This window comes from Peromyscus maniculatus, chromosome 13 (genome assembly GCF_049852395.1).
Source record: "Peromyscus maniculatus bairdii isolate BWxNUB_F1_BW_parent chromosome 13, HU_Pman_BW_mat_3.1, whole genome shotgun sequence".
Taxonomy (NCBI): domain Eukaryota; kingdom Metazoa; phylum Chordata; class Mammalia; order Rodentia; family Cricetidae; genus Peromyscus; species Peromyscus maniculatus.
The window spans coordinates 45,072,007-45,088,006 of NC_134864.1; the positions used below are offsets into that span (position 1 = coordinate 45,072,007).

At 42.0% G+C, this 16,000-nt stretch overlaps 1 long non-coding RNA gene across 1 annotated transcript in view; it reads left to right on the forward strand.

Moving 5' to 3' along the window:
• Window positions 1–464: 464 nt before the first annotated feature.
• The window catches only part of LOC121822074 (uncharacterized), a 33,672-nt gene continuing 18,136 nt past the window's right edge, over window positions 465–16,000 (forward strand). Inside the window, exon 1 of the long non-coding RNA XR_006063055.2 lies at window positions 465–559. This is a non-coding gene — a long non-coding RNA (uncharacterized LOC121822074). The remainder of the gene's footprint in view (window positions 560–16,000) is intronic.

Genomic DNA, 16,000 nt, shown 5'->3' on the forward strand with positions numbered 1-16,000 from the left:
TTCCAGTTAATTATATTTCTTACAATAATCATATCAGTATCATTTTTATGTAAAAGGATACAATTTATATTCTACAACCTGTAGACAAAATTAATATCCAACATTAAGACAAAAACAGTTTTTTGGGTTGTTGTTTTTTTTTTTTTTAACCTTATGAAATACAAAACCCTCTTTTGAATTTCATGGTATATTGAACACATTCAATTTTCACTTTAATTCACTAATGCTCAGTTTTTATTTCAGCTATAATCTGGGTTTGGCTTGTCTTATTTTCTTCTTAGGATTCAGTGATGTGGAGAAAGGCTAAGGAAGATGTCAGACGTTAAATGCAATTAACGTAAAAAGCGTAGCTGATGAATCAGGATGGTATTTCTGAAGAGGATGATTCAACAAAGGCTAGCTGGTCACAATGACTAGAACTTAGTCACTCTGGGAGATCTCTTTGCTGAGACTGGTAGATGAAATGCCTTTCAGGGAGACCTTTCTGAAGGGCTGCAGTGTAGCCTTGGTGAAGCATGCCTTTTCAAGCACCAACTGTCATCAATCCATTTCAGAGGATGTGAGCTAAGTTTTCTTAGAATCTAGGTATCATGAAAAGTATTTACGAACTGAGTTCTTCAATAGGGGGTGCTTTTTGCTCAGTACTTGGAGTTCCAGAAAGTTACTTACTACTAAGGATTTTTTTTTTTTAATTTCAGTTCCTATAGTTGGATAATGAGAACAATGTTAATTATACCTCTTAAGGGAAATGTCAAGTGTTAACATTATGCCTTTCAAAGACAGTATAATAACAGACACACACCACAATCTTGACAAATACAGTTAATATAATTTTTATGAAGTTGTCTTATAATATTCCGAAAGTTCCATGGATTTTTTTTTTTTTGGAATGAATTGGATTTGGAATGAATTTGGATTTCATTTGGAATGAATGCTTAATTTCATTACACCATTCAATTTTATCTGCTTCCCAATCTATGTTGAAATTCTTATTCCCTGGGATCATCAGGCTCACTCCACAAGTACTCTTTAGTGTGTGATCACCGGGAAGCCTCCCACTCAGCTCTCCACAAGGGCACACACTGCCATATTCCCTTCACGGTCAGGCATCAGGGTGCCAAGAAGACTGACCAGTTCCCTCCACTTCTCTCCCTGTTCCTCCAGGTGTGTGTTTTCCCTTTCTGCCTCATCACTTTTTCAAAAACTCCCTTTGTTCTCACAATAGCCAATGAATAATGTTCTCACAGTTGGCCTGAAGCTGTACTACCATGCCCAGTGATGATAAATTCCATAGGCCAAATGGAAGTCCTTGAAAATGAAAGTTGTACTTATCTGAACAGAGTAGTGCTAAGAAACATGGCCAGCTTTGGAAAATAAGTACATTTTAGAGAGTCATTAGTGGGTATTGTATGTTTACCTCAGAAAATATTAGAATATCTCTGTGTGTACTTTTCAGTTCATTGGTACTATATCAGTTTTATTGCATTTATTTCCTTAATATCTTAGAAATATTCCTAGGCTTACAGGATATGATATTCAGTGTCAGTTGTCAACGTGAAAAATCTAGAGTGACAGGGAAATGGGCCTTTGGCTATGACTTTGGGAGGTTTTCTTTAAATGTACATAAAATTTTATTTTGTTAATTATGTTATATGTGTGTGTCTGTGTTCCAATTAAAACTGGGTGCCCTCGGAGGCCAGGAGAGGCTGTCAGCTTCCCCTAGAGCTAGAATAACAAAAGTCCTAAGCCACCCAAGGCAGGAGCTGGGAACCAAACGCTGGTCCTCCACAAAACCAGTTCATGATTTTAACCACTAAGCCATTCTGCACCTTCTTGACTTACACCTATTTTTATCGTGGGTGGAGATGTATTGCTGCAACAGATGTGTGGAGGTCAAAGGACACCTTGAGGAGATCGGTTCTCTCCTTCCACCATGTGTGTTCTAGGGATGGAAGTCAGGCCATCAAGCTTGGAAACAAGTGCATTTGCCCACTGAGCCATTTCCTTGTTCCTGGTGATTGTCTTCATTATGTTAATTGAGGTAGGAGGACCCCCTGCTGTGGGGCGGTGCACTCCCTAGCTAAAAGAGGACCCGGTAGCAGCATGCATCCATTCCTCTGTTTTCTGATGGTACATTCAATGTGACCAGTTGCTTCAAGGGCCTGCTACCCAACTTCCCCACCATGGTGGGTTGAAACATGAACTGGGAGCTAAAAATACGCCCCCTTCTCTCTTAAGTAGGTCCTGTCAGGGTACTTTATCACAGTAGAAAAAAGTGACTAAGACACAGGGGGACTGCTCGCCTCCATTAGAAAATGTCCGCGTCAACAAGTGACCTTGCTAGATGCATCGGTTGCCATGACTTAACTCTTGATTTTAAGGAAGAAGGGGCAGAGGTTATGCCCGGAAAAGAAAGAATGAATTAATGAAAGATGGGAGTGAGGAAGAGGGAAGGAAGGAATGAAGCAAAAGAGAGAAGGAAAGGAAAGAAACTGTATTTGTTGAAAGTTTGTGTTAATTCTTCGGACTTAATACTTTGTTAAATGTTCTTGAACTTTCTTTCATTTAAATATTTAAAGTAATTATGAGTAATTGTCATCTTCCACTTTATAGACTATAAAACCAGGACCTTAGAACATGGAGCTCTTCTGTGAGATCACAGACCTCTTAATGGGAGGGATAAGCATTGAATCAATATCTTATTAAAACAGACTTCTCTGTGCTTAATTCCTATTCTATGTTATAACACATCCTCTAAAAATGAAAGCAAATTTCCTTCTCAACATTAATTTTTGCAGGAGCGTCTACTAACTTTATTTGTGGGGTTTTGTTTTTCCTTTACCACTTGCCACAGATCGGCCATTGCAGTCTGTGAGTGATTAAGAGTCTAATTACCCTTATCCAAATGGAGAATGTGGATTAAGCTCAAGCTAAAGGCAATGCTGGAATAGAAAAATCTCCATTCCTCCAGGGTCCAGAGCAGGCAAGGGCCTCTCTGGGCATCCTTCCAGGCTCCTCAGCCTACAGAACTTGCTTCATCCATCCCACCGGCTCTCAGTGGGAGACTCCTTAGTTTTCACCTTACTCTTGTCCTCTGCTCAGTGGACTTGAAAATTAGAGACTTCCTTGCTCCCTGGTTCTTCCTGTGCCTAAGAAGCAGACTTGGAGTGGTTCTTTTCTTTTCTACTCATCAGAGCACAACCCACCAGTTACCCTGCCTTAGTTCAGCTCTTGGAACCCTGCCTGGGCCAAAAGGCTCTGCAAAACACTGAACTTTCTTAGTCTGTTTCTTCCCTCAATTGCAGAAACATACAGTGGGAAATTTGACATATACTACCTAATGCTAAAATTTACTTTAAAAGACATGAGACTCCATTCCTTCACTGACAATTATTTGAGAAATTTGACCTAATGTAACTTATGGGATAATTTTAGTAAATCATGTTTTTCCTACCTCATCTCCCACTGAAGACTAAGTAGAAATAATGGTTACTGGAGTAGAATGAATCTTCACTCATCATAGATTTCAAATCTTCTGATGGCCACTTCAATAATTATGTTTTAGTTTTCTGAGACTGTCAGGTATTAACCAAAATTCCTCTCTCCTTCTCAAATCACAGATGGACTGATTTCTCAGAATCCCTTGTAGATCACTGTAGTAGGGAGCTGGGGTCTCTGTACAAGTGTGCTTTGCTTATCTGTCTTCCTCATACTTTCCTGAGACAGAGCGAGCCACAGCCACCTTGAAAGACAGAAGGACCTTTGTCACCCTCCACAATGAATGGTTGCAGAGAGTTGGGTTACCTTTGATCTGGATTCCTCAGTTTGGTGTGTAGCTGGAAGAGCTATCAATATATTATTCCCTGAGATTATTGAGATCTCATTGTTATTATTATATAAAACCTGTGCTCTCTGAAGGAGCGTGCTTGTGTAGTTCAAGTTCTGCAGCTGGTGATATCACTTGCCAGAAGCCAAATACTTGCTCTTCTCTGGGACTCGCTGTCATCTTACACTCAATATAATCAATAACTTGCCAATGGTAAACTTTCTAAATAACGGTAGAACATAACAATATAAAGAAAATGAGTCCCTAAGTGTTCTAGCCAAAGTCAAATGAAGTTGAGTCTGTTGTAATCATGGTATGAACTATCTCAACATATGTTCTGTATATGGATAGAAAGAATAAAAGACTTAATTGTTGAACTATCTCAGCAAATGCTTTACAAAGGATTTTAAAATATTTATGTATAACTATAGCCCTGATGTCATAGTCATTAAGAACATATGGGGAACATTTACATTTTTCAATGCCACGTATGGAAAGTTTTGTATTTGCAAGCTTGATGATTCATCTATATGCAAAAACTGATCACCATGTTTTATATTCCTTCTAAATATTATTTGACTGCATGGACTCTGTGGGAAATTTACATCTCAATTGTCTAAGATTGTGTTATTAGATTACAACTTTTACAAATCTTGAACTGTAAATTTTCAGGATATAAAGAAGAGAAATTAATGCTATTTACCTGTTGAATAATAATTTCTTGTGACAAGTGGAAAGAATGACCTCAGATATCAGGTTCTAATTCTCCAAACTCATAAATGTCATTTTCTGTAGGAGAAAGGTCTTTTAGATGTGATTAAGTTAAAGGCGCTTGAGCAGGAAGCCCGGTTATCAGAGCAGGCTTAGCAGGTACACATGTCCATCTAAGAGGGGGGCACGTGGAGAATCAGCACACAGAAAGGAAAAATGTACATTGTGATTGCAGATACATAGCCAAGTAGCCATAAGTCAATAAATGCTGACCTTCACCAGATCCTCAAAGAGACAAGGGCCAGACTCTCCCTTGGATCCTGCAAAGGGAACATGGTATTGGTGACTCTTTGGTCTAGATCAATGGTCAATTTTGGGAGATCAATTTTGACTTCTATCTTTTAGAACTTTGAGAGGATACATTTCTGTTGCCTTTAACCTCACTTTGTGGAGATTTGTTCTGCAGTCACAGGAATTAATCCGATTCTATTTCCTGGTGGTTGACCTTTCCTTTTACTGGGCTTCTACATGATATTTTACCCCAAACCTTTGGAGACATAGGCGTGGCTTTTCTTACTCTTGGCCTAGAAAAGACAGATCTGTTTCCCAGTGTTCCTTAGGTTTGGAGGGTGGGTCTTTAAGGTTCTCAAGATGAGAGAGATCTCCCTTCCCCAGGTCAGTACAAAACATTGAAAACTAAGCTAGTGACACCAGTGAAGAACAAAATGACATTTTTTTAATCGATAGTTTACTTTGAAGGATGGCCTACAGAAGCTCTGATTTATAGATCTCCACCAACACTATACTTAACCCTGGACAACTCAGTCCTCTAAAACTTAGGGTCTCAAATAGCAGAGTGGAATAAAAGTTTTCTGTGGGTGCATAGCTCCCCCAAGAATAGTAAGATAAAGAGATTTAATAAAATGAAATGATCGCCTCTTCCCCTGAGGCCAGGGACATCAGGGCTAGATGCTAGTGAAAGCCCCTTCTCATGGAAGGCAGTTCAAGACAGCATGCAGACAATACATTTTTGAGGGCTGTCAGTCATTATGGACCAAGAGTAATACCTACCTATGGGCAGGGACAGTGACAGTGTGACCTTTGTAAGCTGAGACAAAGATAACCTGAAAAGTAGGTGACAAAGTCATAGCTGTTATCAATTCCAATCGGAACTCCAGACTTTGGATAGCATTCAGGATTTCAAATGACTCTAGGGAAACCTGACTAAATGCTGGTTTACATCCTGTGTTCACACATGGGCCTTTTGGCATATTCTACTGGCCTTTTTAATCTGCTAAAGGGACCTTCTGCTTTCTGCCACTCTGGACTATAAAATTATTTTCAGAAAGACTCTTGTTAGGTACCTGTGAGCCTACATCCAGCATCAGCACCAGGTACTGAGGGGAACATGGCTTGCTTTCCAAATGACTCTGACTTGAAAAGCAAACATTGTCGTGTTAAAAAAGCCTGCGACCTCAGCATCTCTCCGGAAACTGAGATGTTCTCAGCCTGTCTTGGTAGACTCCTCACTCTGCCTCCCCTTAGGTTGTTCTAGCAACCTTTTGTCATCTGTAATAAAAGTTGCTTTTGTTTCTCCACTGGAGCCGGTGTGGATCAAGTCATAACACGAACGAGTGCCTTGAACTCACATAACTTCTTTTACCCCAAGTCCTTTACAAATACCAACTCATCCCCTCTCCAACATTCAGAAGGCTCAGTGGCCAGGGGGATCATTCCCATGTTTCAGTGGGACAAAGAAAAGAAAACTGTCTAGAAATCAGTCTTGACAATAACACCATCCCCCCCACCCCCCAAACCCCCCAACCCCGTCCCACTGTTCCTCCCCCAAGGGAAAGCTGGAGTTGCATTTTTCTATTGTTCTGTGAAATGGGGTGGCTGAACGTAGCTTGGGCTGCTTTGAAATAGCAGTGAAATGGGTTTCCTATATTTTTGTTAAATGATCAAATTATGCCATGAGCACACACTGAAGTATCTACGTTGTGTAGGGCATAGTGCATTTTCTTAATTTTTGGAGATTCCTAAAACTTTTATTTTAAATGAGGGTCAGATTAGGGATATTAGCATCTCCTACATGATCTAGTTAAGGCCAACTGTAGGGCTCACAAGATAGAATTTTCATTTCCAAGTTGCCTTAGGCTCTGAGTGCCAATGTTAACTATTCCCACGGGTTTGTGAGTTGTGTTCAAGTCTACATTCAGTTCTCCAGGGTCTGTATTCCCGTGGGCTTTCTAAAACTAATACTTTTTCTTCTTGTAATATCAAAAAGTAAGAGATTTCTCATTCTTTTCAATGCTACTTGTAAGGAACTATAGAAATTGTAAGCAGAAATGCAGATCACAAAAGTTGTTATTTTGATGATGACACACAGTATTGGATGAAGAACAAACTCTTCTTTTTCCTACATTACCTCAATCTTTATTTAATTTTCACTTTTAAGCAAATATAATTACACGATTTCCCTCCAGCCCCTCCCATGTTCCCTCCCTCAGATCCCTCCTACGGCCCCCTCACTCTCAAGTCAGAATCTTAACATATTAAACCTTTAAACAGAGCTAAAAGGTGTGTGTGTGTGTGTGTGTGTGTGTGTAGTGTGTGTGTGGTGTGTATGGTGTGTGTGGTGTGTGTAGTGTATGTGTGTGGTATATGTGTGTGTGTATGTGGTGTGTGGGGTGTGTGTGTGTGTGTATGTGTATGTGGTGTGTGGTGTTGTGTGTGTGTGGTATGTGGTGTATGTGTGTGTGGTGTGTGGTGTGTGGTGTGTGTTTGTATGTGTGTGTTTGTGTGGTGTGTATGTGTGTGTGTGTGTGGTGTGTGTGTGGTATGTGTGTGTATGTGTATATGGTATGTGGTGTATGTGTGTGTATGTGGTGTGTGGGGTGTGTGTGTATGTGTGTGTGTAGAGTGTGGTGTTGTGTGTGTGTGGTATGTGGTATATGTGTGTGTGGTGTGTGTTTGTATGTGTGTGTTTGTGTGGTGTATATGTGTGTGTGTGGTGTGTGTGTGGTATGTGTGTGTGTAGTGTGTGTGTGTGGTGTGTGGTGTGTGGTGTATGTGTGTGTGTATGTGTGTGTATGTGTGTGTGGTGTGTGGTGTGGTGTGTGTGTGTGTGTGTGTGTAGTGTGTGTGTGGTGTATGTGTGTGGTATATGTGTGTGGGGGGGGTGTGTGGTGTATGTGTGTGTGTATGTGTGTGTGTGTGTGTGTGTGTGTGTGTGTGTGTGTGTGAGATGCTAGCTGCAAATTTTCAATCCACCTTCCTCGTCTTCCCAGGTGCTGGAACTTCAAGCATGTCCATTATGAGCATTGTTCTCACTGTTAACTACACTATTCTTGAACTCTGTAGTTTTCTGAAGAAAATTTTACTTATTTCTCATTTTTAAAAATCTTTTTAATGATTTTTCATAACTTTTATAACACTGGACACTTGGAGAGCATTCAGGCACTTGGAATTTTGGAGTTACCCAAGCATTCTTTTTGGTAGACACAGTAAACGGGTGAGGAGCCACCGATGGTCTAGGAACAGGTTATTTCATCATTAAATGTAACATACATTACAATAACATCTTTTCATTATGATTTCCAAAGGAGGGCATTTTTTTTTTCAGAAGACAGAAACATTTTGTTTTCCTACTCCACAATAGCCTACATGGTCAGTACCTGATTAACTACATCCTTAGAAAAACAGACCTTCACACTCAGTTGCTAGCTTTCCTTAGAATTCATCTTCTTCAGCAACATCATGGGACTCAACTCATAGTGCTTTAGAAGAAACTTCTTAGTGCCCACTGCCATACAGAATATAGAATCTGAAAAGCAGAGGCTTTTTGTTTGGACCCAACATTAGGGTACAAAAAAATGCAATTGATAAAGTGAGCCATGAAAGCCCCAAGCTAAGAGTGAAGTGATAAAACAGACCTTGTGTTGTGTAAGTGCAGGAGGACTTTGCTGAGTTGGAAAGACAGAGAGAGCCTTGTCATTGCCGGCCTGTCTTATCTGAGAAGACACGGTGAGGCAGTGAACCATAAGGACACAGTGGCGTGGGATGTCTGGGAGCAGGTCTACACAGAGGGATGCAGGAAAAGTCCAGGAATGGAAAGACAGACCAGAGTGGCAATTCAAGCATTTAACAGATATGACCAAAAAAAAAAAAAAATTAGTAGTTGCCCACAATTCTCTTCTTGGGTCTGACACACTTGGTAACTGAGGGACTCTAGCCAGCCCAAGCATGGCAAACACAGTTATGACAGACCGTGCCCTTCTCCCCCATTCCCTCTGCCTTACAAAAAACTTAGATGACATTCCTAAAACTGGCCATCGAAGTCCATTCCTTTATTTGGTCATTTCCTCCTCCTGAGGCTGACTACCAAGGCCCAGCTATCGAAGTATTGAAATCCAGCCATCAAAAGTCCCATTTGGCTCACCTAATTAACATGCCCAATTAAAATTAAACACCTCATCCCAACATGGGATTTCCCCTTTACCTTTATAAACCACTGTGTGTCTATGGGACATGTCTATCTCCTCTCTGTCCAGAGACAGTCCTTTGTCTCTCTCTTCATGATAAATAACCCTGCCCCTTCTTCCTTGTTCCCGACCCCTTCTCCATCATCCTCTATCTCCTGTCTTTGTCTCTTACTCCCTGCTCTTTGTCCCTCTGTGTCGAATAAATCTCCTTTGTGCTGAGAACTTGGTTTGGTATGTCTTGGGCAGACTCTGAGGTTCCCTACAGAAACTTTAATTGAATATAAGAGATGTTATCTTTATGAATTTAAAAGTTTATCAACCAAGCAGGGCTCATAGGGCCTCATAGAGACTGAAGGGGTAATCATGGAGCCTGCATGGGTCTGGGATAGGTCCTCTGCAAACATTTTATGGTTGTGTAGCTTTGTGTTCTTGTAGGACTCCTAACAATGGGAAAGGGGTGTCTCTGACTCTTTTGTTTGCTCTTGGGACCCTTTTCCTCCTACTAGGTTGCCTTGTCCAGCTCTGATATGAGAGTTTGTGCCTAGTCTTATTGCAACTTGTCATGCTATGTTCAGTTGATATCCCTGGGAGGCCTGCTCTTTTCTGAAGGGAAATAGAGGAGATGTGGATCTGGAGGAGAAGAAAGGTGTGTGTGTGTGTGTGTGTGTGTGTGTGTGTGTGTGTGTGTGTGTGTGTTGAGGGGGGAAACTGGGAAGAGTGGAGGGAGAGGAAACTACAGTTGGAATGTATTATATGAGAGAGGAATAAAAAAATAGAATAAAAATAAATATGTTTAAAAAGTAAAAGAATTATGTCATTGAGCTAGATGTGATAACACATGTCTATAATCTCAACACTGAGGAGGCTGAGGCAGGAGGACTGCTACCAGTTGGAGGCCAGCCTGGGCTACATTTCCCGACCCAGACCAGCTGGGTACTTACGGCTGTGTGGGGGTTACTACTGTCAAGTCGACAGGATCTAGAATTCCGAGGAAGTTTCTGGGTTGGGTTTGAAGGGGAAAGACCCGCCCTAAATGTGGACAGCATCATTCCCTGGGCTGAGGTTCTAGACTGAATGAAAAGGTAAAAGCAAGCTGGACATCAACATCCATTTCTTTCTGCTTGCTGATGTGGGAGGTGTTGTGACCGTCTGCTTCACACTCTTGCCAACACACCTTCCTGTCATAATAGACTGTTTCCTCCAGACACGATACAAAAATAAACCCTCCCTGCCTCAAGTTGCTTCTGTCAAGTATCTGGTCACAGCACCAAGGGAGGCAGCTAATACACCATTGTCAGTGTAGTCGGTATTGGCGCATACTTGATGATACAAAGAAAAGGATGAGTTAAAAAAAAAAAAAGCACCTAGAGATGACTAATTTAAAAAGCTTTTTTTGGGGGGGCCCTGGTTGTGGTGGTGGTGGTGGTGTATGCCTTTGATCCCAGCACTCTGGAGACAGAGAAAGACAGATTTCTAAGTTCCAGCCAGCCTGGTCTACAGATTGAGTTCTAGGACAGCCAGGGCAACACAGAGAAACCTTGTTTTGACCAAACAGAAAGAAAGAAAGCTTTTTTTCCCCCCTGTGTGTGACTGTGTTAGTAATGCACCCTTATACCTGAGTCATGAAAATCATACCATATAACTTGTGGAAGTAACTTAAATTTATAAAACTATGGTTAGGTTTATAAAATCAACTATGGATCAAGCTTGCCGTTTTAAGATTGGCTTCTGGGAAAAATCAGTCAGTGGAGAGTCCCTCAATGTTTAAGCAGTCTGCCCATCCCACTTCTTACATTTCTATTAGAATAGGGAGCGGTGAGCTTGGTAGTCCAGTTGAAGAGAGGGAAGAGGGATTATATGAGCAAGGGGGGTCAAGATCATGATGGGGAAACCTACAGAGACAACTGAACCAAGCTCAAAGGAACTCATGAACTTTAGACCAACAGCTGTGGAATCTGCATAGGACTGGACTAGACCCTCTGCATAGGGAGACAGTTGGGTAGCTGGGTCTGTTTGAGGGACCCTGGCAGTGGAATCAGGATCTATCCCTGGTGCATGAGCCAGCTTTCTGGATTTCCTGTTACCTATGGTGGGACACCTTGCTCACCCCTGATAAAGCTGCGAGGGGCTTGGTCCTGCCTCAACTGAAGGTACCACTCTTAGCTGTCCCCCCTGCCATGGAGAACTTACCCTGTTGGTGGAGGGGATGGGGAGAAGGAGGAGGGATGAGAGGGGGATCTTTGGTTGGTATATAAAATGAATAAAAATAATTTTAAAAAGAATAGGGAGTGGAAAGTAAGGAATAAGCAGGAAGCAAGTGTCTTTCTCCTGGCTGCCTAGAGTCATATATCTGGCCCCACAAAGAAGCAGGGACTGGGTCTGTCCATGATTTGTCTGTCTACCCTGAGTTCTTCCCTGGTTGCATAGTTTGTACTAGGCATGGTAAGGGACCAACATAATCTAGCTCTCAATGACTGCACAGTGTGAGGAGGATTCACGGCTGATGGGAAATCCTTGGACAGGGTGGTGAGTACCATCGCTGCAGAGTACAGGACATTGTGGCAACCCACAATCCGGGCTGGTTCAGAAAGTCTTCAGAAAACACTGGGGACAAAAGTGTCTAAGCAAAGTTGAGTGGTGACTAAGAGTTGGCTGTACGCCAAGGTAGGAATGCATCAGTTCAAGAAGAGGGAAGAAGTCCTAGGTATAGTGGAGTACAGCAGTTGAGAGGCATGAGGAGGGATGATGTGACCTTAGAGATCAGGATCGGCATGATGGGCCCTGTAAGCTATGTGTGAAAGACTGGGGCTGTAAGAACAAGGGGAACTCTTTGAAATGTAAAGTGGACAGTAACATGGCTGGCCAGATTATAATTTTACTCAAAAATTCTGTCAACAATGGTTGTTTTCTTAATTCTACCTGTGATAGCTGGGTTATTTCTCAATGCCAGTCCTCACTCATATTAAACGACTGGCAAGTCACAATAACTCTTAACATTGATACTATCATTCCACATATGTCAATGAAAACCTAAAGGAAGGGAACTTAATTCACGTACCCTAAGCCACCTCGCTAATACATGGAAGAATAACTCCAAGGAAGATCTATTTTACTCCAAAACTGGTGTTCTTTCCAATGGACCAGGCTGCCTTCCAGTCACACTCAGGAGTAGCCATTGATGAGAAGGCCAAGACCTATCTGAAAGCTGACTAGAACCGGAGGAGCGTCAAGAGACGGGGAGAGGTGCAGGAAGTGTAGGAGGCAAACGGGGTGGGAGAAAAGAGTTAGGTGAACCATCTCCTTTTCATTAAGATTCTACTGCTCAGATCTTCTCAAGTGTTCAAGAAGCTGTCCACCAACTCATGTAATAGTCCTTGTACGATATACAAGTTTTCTTTCACAAAGCCCAGTTTGATTACACAGGCAACGCCCAGTACCCACTCCTTACATTGTTTGAGTTTCTAGGTTCATCACAAATAAGGGAAATGAAAGTGTTATACTCGCTGACAAATGATGACTGGGTCTTTCCTCCAGTAGTCTTGGGTTTACATGAGGCTTTCTAAAGGAGAAATAGCCATTACCTCTTAGTAACGTGACAGATGTGTCTTGGGAGTGATCTCCATCTAAACCTCGGTGCCTGCTTTTGTTGCTGTGTGTCAACTACATTCGCTTGGTGTTTGAATTCCCTGATTACTGACTTCTGTGCCAAGATTGGTAGGGGTTCCTAACAGCTTTTAGTGAAATAGGATACCACCATTCAATTGCTTTTTTTCAACATGAAAGGGTAGAGTTTATGCATAAGGTATATTTAGATACAAATTAAGAATTTTCCGAGTGAGATTACTCTTAGGGAATACCTAGTCCTGTCTTTTGTTTTGTAGACCTGGGGAAGATTCAGATTAGCTTAGAGACATGCTCAGCATCATTTCCTGGTTCCCTAGGCAGTTGCTTGTCCCTAAGTATTATTACAGTGAACTGTATGGCCAGTGGCTGGTAAAATAATTTGGCTTGAAAAAATAAAAAGCATATCTATATTTTTTTTTCTTCAGTACTGGGAGTTGAACTCAGGGCCAAAGAGTACTAGGGTGGTACTTTACCATTGAGCTACATCCCTAGCTCTTTAATATTAATATATGTGTGTCTATATATATGTGTGTATATATGGTTTTATGTATGTATTTTTCATTGTATGTATATTTTTTCTATATATGTGTGTACCACATACATGTTTGGTGCTCACAGAGGTCAGAAGAGGGCATTGGATGGTTGTGAGTCACCACGTGGCTGCTGAGAATTGAAACTGGGTCTTTGTAAGAGCAATGGGTGCGCTTAACCACTGAGCCATCCCTCCAGCCCCCCTTTTCATATTCTTTTATTTTGAAGCAAGGTTTCACTAATCTGCTCAGACTGGCCTCGAACTTACGATCCTCCTACTTCAGCCTGTCCAGTAGGTGGGATCAGCACCAGGTTCTACATTAATTCCTTACTGAACTCAACCTTACAAGTCTAACTCATGGAAGTTCAAATAATGAGAACAACGTGCCTAAAACTCAATGTCTGTTTTATAGCCAACAGAAAATAAAGAGTTTTTTTTTCTTTTTTTTGTCATTGTTGTTGTTCTTTTTCCTTTTTTGAAGGAGTTTGCCAAGCTCCACCCTCATGCAGTCAGTAGGAGCATGGGAAGGGATGTTCCAGGAAAGGGAAAAGACTTGATGAGGAAGAGTTTGATTTAAAAGGAGAGTGCAATGTTCCTGTATGGCAAGGAAGTGGAGCATTTAACATCTTGCTCACCTTCTGCTTGACCCCTTCCAGCCACACCTCTGTTGGGAGACAAAAACAAATACAGGCTGAGAATTCCCAGGGGTTGAGGGCCAGGTAATCCTTTCAGAATGACTCTCACCTGATACTCCCTGACTAAGGTGGGACCTCGGAAAAAACACGAAATTCTCTCCCTCTCTCTCCTCTCTTCTTTGTTTTCTCTATTCCTTCTTGCTTAAAAATAGCCACCGCCCAATCCCAAATATTTTCCATCTCTGCTGTCTAATGCCCCGGTGTGGTTTCTTTTGTGAACTATGTGCCCCAAAGAAAAACAAGTGACAGAAACTTAGAAAGGATCAGACTCGGTGACCTGGGAAAATGTAAAGAACTGATTCAAAAACAAAAACAAAAGAAAAGAAAAATGTTGGTTTTACCTTCACCAGGAAGCAACCAACCGTGAGTCTGAAAACTCAATGCAACCATGGTGATTTTTTTTCTTCCAGTTCTCCCATAAAAGGGGGCATGGGAGACGAGAAATGAAGTATGGCGGATTGAAATCCAGTGTGTGAGGGAGGTTTCCTGGTAGAGGCTCAAACCACCGGCCCTCCTGGAGGACCGTCAGGTTTTGGCTCACTTTCTTTTGTGTTGGCAACAGGCATTCCATTTCCTCAGAGGGGTCCTAGCCCGTAGCACTTACATCAGCTCCCAGCACAGCCTGTGGGTCTTCAGAGAGCCTGCATACGAGGCATTTACATTACAATTCAGAACAGTAGCAAAATTACAGTTATGAAGTAGCAAAGAAAATAATTTCATGGCTGGGGGGGGGGGCGGTCACCACAACATGAGGACCTGTATTAAGGGGTTGAAGCCTTAGGGAGGTTGAGAACCACTGCCTTAAATAGACTTCATGGCTGTAGACTGAACAGAGATATCATGGAGAGACCAGACTTTCTTCCTGGTTTCTCAGAATCTCCAGTTGTATGTTAAGGTTTAACACTCACTTTTTCTGATTTTATGTAGTGAGTCCTTTACTGGAAGGTTTGTTTGTTTGTTTGGCTGTTTGATATTCTCTTCCTGGGGAGAGAAATCTATTTTCTCTAAGATTCTGATAAAATGGTCTGGGTAGAAGACACAAGTTCAGATTCCCATATGAAAAACCAGGCCTAGTGACATGGGCCTGTAGTTCCAGCATTGGGGAAATGGGGACAGGAACCCTGGGGTTTTCTGGCTAAACACACTCGCACAGATGTACTTTTCCAAATATGTACACACACACACACACACACACACACACACACACACACACACACACTTTGCACACACTTTGTCTCATAAAAACTGTTCAAGCTTATTTTGTCCAAACCAGAACATACAGTTTTGAACTACTGTGGCATGTGTGCCTGCTAGACTCTGGATAACTTCAGGGGAACTTCATGCCTGCCTGCATTTTCTCATCCATATACTGGGCGTGATGGGTATTCAGCTCATGGGCGTTTTGTAAAACACAGCTGAATTGATATATATGGGGGGCTTTGACTATTGCTGGGCATGTAGTCATTTTTATCATTTCCATCAGTCAACCCCCAATGAGCACAGAGGTGCTGCTGAATGACCTTGTTCTGATGACAAAGCAAGTCACTTTTTTCTTTCTTTTTTTTTTGGTTTTTCGAGACAGGGTTTCTCTGTGTAGCTTTGCGCCTTTTCCTGGAACTCACTTGGTAGACCAGGCTGGCCTTGAACTCACAGAGATCCGACTGGCTCTGCCTCCCGAGTGCTGGGATTAAAGGGGTGCGCCACCACCACCCGGCGCAAAGTCACTTATTTTTATATGCAAGGTCTTTTCTCCCTCACCCTTCCTCCCTCTTACCTCCCCCTCTATTCCAATATGTACATGTTCGTGTGTGTGTGTGTGTGTGTGTGTGTGTGTGTGTGTGTGTGTGTGTGTGTGTGTGTGTGTTTGAGACAGGCTCTCTCTGTGTAGCCTCGGCTGTCCTGGAACTCAATCTGTAGACCACGCTGGTCTCAAACTCACAGAGATTGGCTTGCTTCTGCCTCCCAAGTGCTGGGTTTAAAGTGTGCACCACTACCACCAGGTTGAATTTTTTTTTCCTTTTTGACAAGGTTTCTATGTGTTTTCCCAACTGTCCTAGAACTCACTATGTAGACCAGGCTGGCCTCAAACTCAGAGATCCACCTGCCCCTGCCTTTCAAGTGCTGGGAT